Source organism: Camponotus floridanus, unplaced genomic scaffold (genome assembly GCF_003227725.1).
Source record: "Camponotus floridanus strain SB8 unplaced genomic scaffold, Cflo_v7.5 scaffold609, whole genome shotgun sequence".
Classification (NCBI taxonomy): Eukaryota; Metazoa; Arthropoda; class Insecta; order Hymenoptera; family Formicidae; genus Camponotus; species Camponotus floridanus.
The window spans coordinates 1-8959 of record NW_020229780.1 but is presented as its reverse complement, the minus strand read 5'-3'; the positions used below and the strand labels follow the sequence as shown (position 1 = coordinate 8959).

Sequence of the window (8959 nt, the reverse complement as noted above, 5' to 3'; positions counted from 1 at the left end):
ATTGTTGCGATTAATTGTTTGATTTAAATTATAATAAATATATTTAATATTTAATATATAATTACAAATAAATAAATTTTACCAGAAGGTTGCTCTGCCGGAGCCTGATGCCTCTCCTAGGCCTCCTCCTCCTCTCAGTTAGACGCGCGATACTTAACGGCACTCCCGCACTCACGAGCGATATTTTTATATCGCTATTTTCGCACTTTTACGCGCGATACTGAACGGCACTCCCGCACTATTCGATACGATTAAAAATTTTCTGTTTTGTCGCGCGATGTATATATTTAATATATATATACTTTAAACGGCACTCCCGGTTTCGGTACGAGCGAAAATCCCGTTTCACTTGTGAAAGTGGGATTGCGAGAAAGTCCAACGCGAAAACGCGATAACGCGATGACGCGAAAAAGCTAAACGCGAAAACGCGGTAACGAGACGCCGCCGTCCGCGACACGTTGACGGCACCGACGACGAAAAGAAATATATATATATATATTTCTTTTTTTAATAATATTTATGTTTTTTTTCTCTGAAAATAAATTTAATTTTTATATTCCCTAACAGCCCTAACATCCCTAACAGTCCTAGCAGTCCTAACAGCCCTAGCCGCCTTACTTGCTGGCTTACACCAGCAAAAATTCGCGATAAGGTGCAATTTGGGGAGCCCTAATCGGAAATTCGCGATAAAATTTAATCGCGCAACACATCTTTTGGCCAATATTGACCATGTATTTTTCAGGCCAGTTATCTCCACTTCTGGCCATTCATTCTGACGACTAATTTGTTTCAAAAACGATCATGCGATATTATGATCGTTTCTTTACGCACGTTATTCAGTCAAAAATTACAAGTTATAAATTATCATGCATAAAAGATAAAAAGCATGCATTTTAACTCTCGGTTGGCAGATTGGTTAGAAATATCTCTATTTTATAGATTAAATATTTATCGATTAAAAACCTATATTTTTATAAAATTGTTTTTTATAGAGACCGATATATAATAGAATTTTAGAATATTTCATGTATGTCCATCATACAATTGCAACAAAAATATCATCTATCTTTATTAAAAATATTTTTCCTTTACTTTTTCACTTTAATTTTTACTCGCGTATTGTCCCGCCAACGGAGAGTTAGAAGCAATGGATTTCTTCATGCATTTATAAATCCTTTGCTTCAAAATAAAAGGTTGTCACTTACCGGCACTGATGCGCAACAGCGGAATTGATATTGAAGCTACGTTGTCTGTAACATACAAATATAAAATGCAAATTACATCAATGTTTAAAATAATTAATATTTTAAGAAATTTATTATTGGATTCATTGAATTTTATGTCCGATGTGCGCAATTATAAATAGATATATAAATATAAAATAATTTTATAATTAATTAATTTTTTCAAGTAGAACCTTTAGAAAGAATTATATAGAAAGAAATATTACAAAAATTTTCCCAATTTTTTCTTGTTTAAATCATTCACATAAATCAAATTAATAAATTAATTAATTCATTTATATACAATTAATATAAATAATAATATTCACCATCAGGTTGTTCCGCTGGTGCAGGATGCCTCTCCTAGGCCTGCTCCTCCTCTCAGATCATCTGGGTTGTTGCGTCGATCTATAACATACAAATAGAAGATCTAAATTGTAATAATGTTCAAAATAATTAATATTTTAAAAATTATTGTATGCATTGAATTTTATATCCGACGCATATAATAATAGCAGATTAATAAAATAAAATATTACTAATAATTCTTGAATAACTTTATAAAACCTTTACAAGATTATAAATTTTATATAAAAATCTTTTTCTTTAAAATTCGTATTTAAATCATATGAATAAAAAAATCAAATTACGATTAATTGCTTAATTTAAATTATAATAAATATATTCAATATTTAATTTATATATATATATATATATATATATATATATAATTGCAAATAAATAAACTATTTACCAGACGGTTGCTCTGCCGAAGCTCGATGCCTCTCCTAGGCCTCCTCCTCCTCTCAGTCTTAATCGCGCGATACTTTTAGCGGCACTCCCGCACTCACGTGCGATATTTTTATATCGCTATTTTCGCACTTTTACGCGCGATACTGAACGGCACTCCCGCACTATTCGATACGATTAAAAATTTTCTGTTTTGTCGCGCGATGTATATATTTAATATATATATACTTTAAACGGCACTCCCGGTTTCGGTACGAGCGAAAATCCCGTTTCACTTTTACAAGAGTCATCTTCGAGTCAACAGGTCGGGAATTCAACGCATCTTACCTCCGAACAAGAGTTAAGTCCGAAACGGAAGAAAACTATCGATTGATGGAATCAACGCGAATGGAGTTCACTCGACTCTTGTCCGCGCCTAATATCCTATCTCAGACGGAACAAGAGAAGGGATCCATTAACGACGATTCCAAGCAATCGATCGAATCCTAACCGATCCGTACCGAACTGGAGCCAGAAGCAGAGCGTGACCTCAATCAGCCGGACTTTTGAGCAAAAGCTCAAAATCGCGCGCCCACATACACAGTACTGGCATCCGCATGCGCGCCGGCATCACCTAAATGCCGCGTTGCACCAGGCGTGAGACAAAGATCGTTGCAGCAACGACTCAATGAACATCCCAGTTAATTGACGTCGGAAGATGACAACTCGATGACATATAAATGAAATTGGGATTGCGAGAAAGTCCAACGCGAAAACGCGATGACGCGATGACGCGAAAAAGCTAAACGCGAAAACGCGGTAACGAGACGCCGCCATCCGCGACACGTTGACGGCACCGACGACGCGAAAGGGTACTTAGCTTCCTCTTCAGGCTCCTTGAGATTTATTCTAAATTAAAAAATTTAAAATAAACTTCAAGGCACCATCCAAGTACTAAGCCCTCCCACCGCGACAAGGTGTACCCCGTGGGAGGGTTATATTATATATAATTTTATATATAATATAATATATAATTAATAGATATATAATTATAAATCTTCTTTATAAAACTCAAAATAATTCATTTTGTAAAACTAATTATTACGCGTAATGAATTTGTTGTTTTCATTATTGATATATATATATATGCAATACATGTATATTAATACGATTATAGTCGAAAGTTTAATATAATTGAAAGTCACGATACAATAATCGTTTAATTAATAATTAATTTAAGAATATACGACGTATTTCGCACTACGATCTTTATTGCTCGAGTGTCGCTTTATGAATGATACGAAGGCCATACGTTGTACGACTAGCGCGCTATTGTTTACGTCAAGATCGAATGCCGTGTTATTGTTCGTTCGTCATATCGAAATATATTGTATTATATTTTATATTACAATATAAGGTAATATAAATATGTTAACGTACGTAGGATATTTCGATGACAAACAGATAATAATATCAATCTTGGCGTAAACAATACGTATTTTTATTATATTATATCATATTATATTATATTATATTATATTATATTTTACATATTTTAATACAGCAAATAATTTTTCGATATTGATCGCGATCGCGTCTAGAAAAGAATTTAACGGAGCGTCTTATACTACTACTTTACTCTTTGAGTGTCATCGCGCGAATGATAATAGAACCGAACAAATTAATCCAAAAGACCGTGTTATTATTATTTTTGTACCGAAACATTTTCAAGACTATGGCATATAAACATATAAAATATACGACATATTTCGCACTACGATCTTTACTGCTTGAGTGTCGCTTTGTGAATGATACTAAGACGTATGACTAGCGCGCTATTGTTTACGTCAAGCGAACCGTTTATTGTTCGTTTCATATGTATTTTTTTTTTATTTTTTATTTTATATTATATATAATGACGTAAAAATACAGCGCATAATTTTTTACGCAATATTCGAATCGCCGTGTTTATTGTTCGTTTCGTCATATCGAAATATATTGGTATTATATTATATTATATTTATTTTTATATATATTATATTATAATATAATATAATAAATACAGCAAATAATTTTTCGATATTGATCGCGATCGCGTCTAGAAAAGGATTTAACGGAGCGTCTTGTATACCACTACTTTACTCTTTGAGTGTCGACGCGCGAATAATAATAGAACCGAAAAAGTTAGTCCGAAAGACCGTGTTATTATTATTTTTTTATCGAAACATTTTTCAAGACTATAGCATATAAACATTAGCGCGCTATTACGGCACCAAGGTCGGTTATTGTTTGTTCGTCATCGAAATATTTTACGTATTTTAATATATACATATATGTATATATGGAATATATTTAAGTATATAAAAGTATTTTAGATTACATAGATTTTTTAATTATAGGATTATTTATTAAAAGATTGATGTATGGAGTCTTTCATTATGTTTAGATTCATGATTCAATTATTTTATTGTGCGTTCTCACAATTCAAAATATTTCAATGATTGAAAAATAAAGCATCGCAGATATATTGTATTTGACTCTATAAATATCTATAAATACTAAAGAAATAATTTCTGCTCGTAAAAATCGATTTCATATCGAAATAATAATTTATTATTTTAGATTTCTGTTACTATAATTCTTAGTTGATTAAATGAATAAATTACGATTAAATGCGATAGAGAATTTTTGTCGCGATTTGTATATAGATATTAATTATGTGTTATTTATAAAAGTTAATTAATCATATAGTTATAATAAATAATTTTCGGTGTTGATCGCGATCGCATCTAGAAAAGAAATTTAACGGCGTATCATTATATTACTCATTAAAAAATATTAGACAATAACATATAAAATTATATAAATATGAATAAATATGAAATTATATAAATCGTTTCATAATCGGCATGCAGATATTACAAATGCTATCTGCATCTGATTTATATAATTTTTCATATGTCATTGTCTAATATTTTCGAATGTGTAATAATATTAATGTCACGTTGAAGGTAGATTAAAAGATAATCCGAAACGTTCGTATTTATTGTATGTATTGTGACGAGTAATTTGAAATATACTAATAATTTGAAATATATTAATAATTAAAAGAGAAAGGATTTTTCTTGTGCTCCAGTTATCGCGCTTTTTATTGGCTCTTAGTTATCAATTGTTTAGTTAATTTTTAATTATTATTATTTGAGCCAATTTTTTATTTTAATTTTAATACTTATATTATTTAATATTTAAAAATAATATTTAAAAATAAACTAGAATATTTTTTGTGTTATAATTTATTTTCAATGATGAACCGTTGTGATAAAGATCACGTAAAAATGGCGGTGGCGATGGTGATGATGGATGATGTGTGATTAATATATTGTATCAAGGAATATATTAATAATTAATTATATTATTAATACAGGGAGAGAAAGACCACCCAAAACTTTAATTTGTATTAAAAATTTAGCGTTTTGCATTATCGATACTTGTGTTACGACGGAAAATCCAAAATAATGTTACCTACTGAAAACATTCATGATTATTCGTAGTTCATGTCACGTTTTATTTCAGAGGGCGTATTGCCTTTAGGAATTACCCAAGTGATTATGATGTTTCTTATTCTTCTTTCTGATTGAAATTAATTGAGGCAAATATTTTTTTAATTAAACGGTAGTATATATTAAATTACATATAATAATGGCGATGGTGGTGATAGATAATGTGTGATTAATATATAATATAATATAATATCGGGTAATATATTTTAATAATTATACTTGATAGATAGATAGATAGATAGATAAATAGATAGAGAGAGAGAGAGAGATCACAAAACTTATTTATATTACAAATTTATTTAATATATACAAACGTTTTGCGTTACTTATGTTATCGACATTTCGTGTACGAGGCATGGAATATAATCCGAAATTATGTTACCCATTGAAAACATTCGTAGATTTGACTACGTAGTTCATGTTTATATTTTTTTGTTTATAGGATGCATTGCTTTCAGAGATCGCCTAAAAGCAGACTATGACAAAACAGAGTGAAAACTATGAACAATTTTGTTGTTTGTTTTATAGATTTTAAAAATGGCTTGTCGTATGCTACATATTTGTAGAGTTGTAAATAATTTGATAAAAATGTTCAATCTGTAAACAATGGTAACGCAAATGAAATATATCATTGTCTCTAAATCATTATATGTAATTAACATATAATATGTATTTAAAATTAATTTATCAATTTAATTCTAATAAAATTATGAAATTTTTTTCAGGTATATATTATTGTTTAATATTGTTTAATTTATTGCTTGTCAGTCATTCACATTTATTAAAAATAGTCACTTTATTAAATAATGTGAGAAACTCTATGTTCTTTGCGAATAGTAAGTAGAACTTTTATGGATATAGCATTTTGATAATAGTTTATATTTACAGTAGAAAATAGTTTGTATTTCACTGTGCTTTTGTTCTATAGGACCTGAAGATGAATTATGAAAGGGTGTGACAAGTATCAGTAATGCAGGAAGACGCAGAGGTAGAGCAAGAAGAGTAGTGAAAAGAGAGACCTAAATAAGGAGCAAATTATTGGCATGGGAAAAATTCCGATACAATTTCCTGGTCTGAACACTTCTGTGTTTAGAGGAAAAGAATTAATTCAACAGCTAAAACTGCTTGTAAATCTTGAAAGAAAGCAAAAACTTATGGAATTACCACAAAGTCAGACCAGGCCAATGCAAATAAAATTATCGCCATTGGAATGTGGTTGGAGGAGTGTTACAATGGATGGCAGAAGCATTGAATCAGATCTTATTGGAAAAGGTTAATATTTATGCTATTATTGGATTATAATGGTTAAATTACATACATACAAAAATCATGTGATACGATGTCTATTTTCAATTTTTTTTTTCTTGATGTTTCAGTTCTAAATATTAGAATCTTATATAATTAATATCTTTGTTTTCTGCAGATACATTTGAAAGTTTTGAAACCTGGATTTTGGAAAACAAAATGATAACTTGTATGACCAGTAATTTAGCACGTAAGACTAGAATCAATTCATTTATAGTAACTGGGAATGGAAATGGATTGGCTGGATTTGCGTTATCAAAAGCCAAAGCATCCCTAAAGACGATTAAAAATAGGGCTGGTCAAAGATTAATGTATATTCCTACATATAAGGAACACACTGGTAAGAAAATACTTGTCAATACTATATAATATAAAATTTATTTCTTCTCTTTTAATATCACTTTGTATTTTTCAGTGTTACATGATTTCTTTACACAGTTTGAGAATATAAAAATATTTGTAAAGAAAATTCATGAAGGATAATGGGCTTGTTTGTCATCATGCGATAAAAGCATGTTGCGAGATAATTGGCATAAAGGATATGTATGCCAAAGTACAAGGAGGAATGTAAAAGCATTCTTTTTGGTTTATTGCAATAGGTGTGAATATAAAGTATTTAAAGATTTCATATTATACTTTTTATTTAATTTATATTAGAAAGAAACATTTTTTATTTATAAAAATATATATACATATATATATATATATATATATATATATATATATATATGTTAGACATAAAGCTAAAAAAAAACGTGGATTGTGTCGATTAATTAATTAATTGTTTTATTTAATTATCAATTTATATATGTATATTATTAACAATGATTTTTTGTTTACTTAAACTTTATAAGGTTGTACATAAGAAACAATCTTTTTTATTTAGTATTTCAAGCATATTTTCATAGAACTTTAATTTAATTATTATATTAAAAATATTGAACAAAATAAAGAATTAAAGCTGGCTTTCTCTGTAGTCTCATGGCAGATTATATCAGTAATCATACTTTAATTATTGCAATATATCATGAAACAAATCAATATATCAAATATGCTATATCAAATATGTAGTGTAAAATTTAATTTTTCGTATACGATCTATTTTTATAATTTTTTCGTATACGATCTATTTTTTATTCTATCGATGTTTTCATAGTGATGCACCTTGAGCATTTTACTTCATATATTTGCAATAAAAATATATTAAAGCAAATTATTTTGCAAATTTATTATTCTAATTTTTATTTAGAAAGAATAAGATTAAAAAGACGTATGAATTTTTTCAGATTTTTTAATATTTCTATTGAAAAAAACGCATCAGATAAAACTGACTTTCCTGTACATTTTAAATGTGCCAAAAGATTTGCTCTTTATTCCACTTACTGCAATAATGTACACTAAAAATGACAGATCTATATTAAAAATGATAGATCTATATTTAGTAGTTGGAAAGAAAGAGAGAGAAATGAAAAGTGATCTAGAGAATTTAAAAGAATAAAAAACAATCTAAAAATAATAATACATAAAGATTAATATTATGTATTTTTTCCATGAGGAATGTGGGCGCACATTTATGCATTTATTTATTTAGATGAGATTTACTTTAGAGCACATTCAGTATTCAACTTTATTTTATTTTCTCTTTCTTACGATATATAAGTATAACATAATTACCTGCAAATGCTATCATTTTTGTATGCTTACAGTGATACAGAAACAACATTACAAGTACTATATTTACAGATAACATCTTATAATAAAAAAAGCACCAAAATCTAATGGTGAAAAAAGGGTAAATATTGTAGACCAGCATAAGTATCAACCAATTATTCCACGCTCTGTTTCATTAGAGTTGCAATTTTCTTTTATAATATCATAATATTATAAATAAGATAAAGATTTCAGTACGTTTCAAATAAATTTATATATTTTATGTATGTAATACTGCGCACACATATTAAAGGTGATAATATCGCAGTTATAATAAGATACAAATCCTGGCAAATGTAGCGATTTTTTTGAAAATTCTGAAAATAAATTTAATTTGATTTATTTTTGAGAAATGCCACAATACTTTAGAACAAATTATTTTTGTGCCATGTATTACCTGTGTAAAATTCACCACACAGTTCATATTGTCTG

General features: G+C 28.7%; 1 pseudogene; it reads left to right on the top strand.

Moving 5' to 3' along the window:
- The first annotated feature begins 5287 nt into the window (after window positions 1-5287).
- Window positions 5288-7420, top strand: LOC112639380 (annotated as a pseudogene).
- Window positions 7421-8959: the final 1539 nt, after the last annotated feature.